Source organism: Petromyzon marinus, unplaced genomic scaffold (assembly GCF_048934315.1).
Source record: "Petromyzon marinus isolate PM22_M1 ecotype Great Lakes invasive population unplaced genomic scaffold, UKy_Petmar_22M1.pri1.0 PM_G_Scaffold_8, whole genome shotgun sequence".
NCBI lineage: Eukaryota > Metazoa > Chordata > Hyperoartia > Petromyzontiformes > Petromyzontidae > Petromyzon > Petromyzon marinus.
In genome coordinates this window covers 5010001-5012382 of record NW_027423035.1, presented here as the reverse complement: position 1 = coordinate 5012382, position 2382 = coordinate 5010001, and positions in this window count along the sequence as shown.

Below are 2382 nucleotides of genomic sequence, written 5' to 3'. Positions count from 1 at the left end.
TATCATGCGCAAAGTTTACAATGCCCCTTCCTTGAACCGGCTTTTCGCACCATCTCTGAAATTCATGCTCCCTCCAATCGCAGGGTCTCGGATATACAGGTTCTTTTGACACCGAGTCCCTGAGAACGAATGTTGGGATTGCATCACTGTCACCCCCTGCTCGTACCCACAAATTACGGTATTCTTCCTCCATACCCTGCGAGGACACAATATTACGGGTGATAGCATCGGACGAGTTTGCTATACGTTGCAGCCTTCTAACTTGAACCGAAGGGATTGTTTTTTCCAGTTTCAAGATGGCAAGGCCTCCGTCTCGGGCTCTGGCATATAACAGTCCATCACAAGTTGAAGCGGGAAGGTGGAGCCATCCTTTTACCGCCTTTCTAATCTCTTGGTCCAACCCACGGAGAGTTGATTGCTTGCAGTCCGAGTGGTCTGCAGGATATAACAATCTGGGTAGGGCATAGGCATTGAGTAGTTCAACCTTCTGAGTTGGCTTCAGAGGCGCCTCATCGATTTTCGAGATCCATGTCTTTAGCTGACAATGTAGATCAGGCTGTATAGTGCCAGTCCAAGGGCCAATTTTCAGACCAAGGTATTTCGTTGATTCATCAGGTTGGATCATATGGACATCTTTATTTTTGATAGTCCATGGGTCGCAGTTGTTCACCGTATATGAATCTTTGGTTGGGCTTATCATGAAGCCCTGGCACTTTCTGGCCTGAACCTCCAATCCCGATAGCCCACAAAATGATTCCAAGATCGCTAGATTGGCGGCCATACCAACCCAAGATTCGCTCACCAACACCAAATCATCAGCAAACGCAAGAGCTGTCACGTGGTCGGTATCAATGGAGTACCCAACTCCGTGTGACTCTAGGGTGCATATCAAAGGGTCCATGGCAAGATTGAAGAGCAGGGGTGACATGGGGTCACCCTGTTTGACACCAACACGTATGCTAATTTCTCGAGTCGACTCGCCATTGCTTTTGAACGAGGTCGTACACCGATCGTAGGCGTTCTGGATGATGCCCACCACGTGTTCATCTACTTTCTTGTGCCTTAACACCCATAAAATATGAGCATGCGAAACCGAGTCAAAAGCTTTCGCTATGTCGATAAACATGACAGCCAACGGCCTGTGCAATTTCTTAGCATGTCTCATAAGGTCCTGTAGCACCTTAAGATTTTCAGAGCAGCCAGATGCCGCTATAAAACCACGCTGCCTTGGGTTTAAGGGACAAGCACGAGCAAGACGTGCAGTCATTATTCTGGAAAATAATCTCAGAATCATTGAACCGATCGTTATTGGTCTCCAGTTCCCCAATTCTTTCAGCTTTTCATCGTCCATAACCTTAGGAATAAGAATCGTCCTATTCTTTTTCAACTCTTTGGGAATAATTCCTGTAATCATCCATGCATTAAATAGGGCTGTCAGTGTCCGACCCTCGGGGTCGGCAGCACAGATTGCAGCCCTTGTTAGGCCATCTGGCCCAGCTGCTGACGTTGGTTTAATGGCCCGTATGGCAGTCTGAACTTCCTCCACCGAAATTAGGGGCTCAAAGTATTCGTTATTTGCAACACCTGATGACTTAAATTGGCCCAGGCCATTGAATGGCAACACCTTCTCCCATTTTTCGCAGTAAAAACGATATACATCTGCGTTCGGGATTCGGCATTCATGACGTTCAGTGCCATCCAGGACTAAGGACGCAAGAAGAGAGCGGTTCTTAAAGAAGAGCTTCTGGTGCTTCATGAAGCTTCCTCGTTTTTCCGCTCTCTTCTTCATCCAAGATCGTGTGGGTAATATCCTGGGTTTAATAATGTCGTTCTCGGGTTTTGAACGTTTGCCTTTGTTTTTCACCAATCTCATCGGACAAAGCATCAATGCTGTGGCAGTTTCTACGAGGGCATCATGTTGGCCCTCGCCGTTAAGCCAAGCCTTTATTGCCTCCATTGCAGGCTTTTCCAGGGTCCCAGAATTCTCATTCGTAAGCCGCTCAGCTGCTTGAGCGAGTATGGATGAAGTCCCCGTTGTTACATTTGGTGGGGGAGACAATGTCTCAAGAGGCCTAGAAGAAAAATGTAAGCTGTCTGACATGGGGGCCCCTGTCTTTTTACTTAGGTCCCGTCTCTTGTCAGAGACTTGCTTGTTGGTCTTAGTCCCAAGCGCTTCAGCAATGATCTTATTGATATTCTTTTTCCCCTGAAACTGCAACTCTAGAAGGGCCAGCTGTTCTACTTCCTTCAAAGACCAGCAGCTACGGTGTACCCCTCTCTGCGAGGTACCCTTTATACCATCTTTAATCCTTTCCTCATTACGGGTGACTGGGTGAGCATGCCTCTTGTGCTGCGAAAGGCCACTTAGAGTCGCAAAGCGTG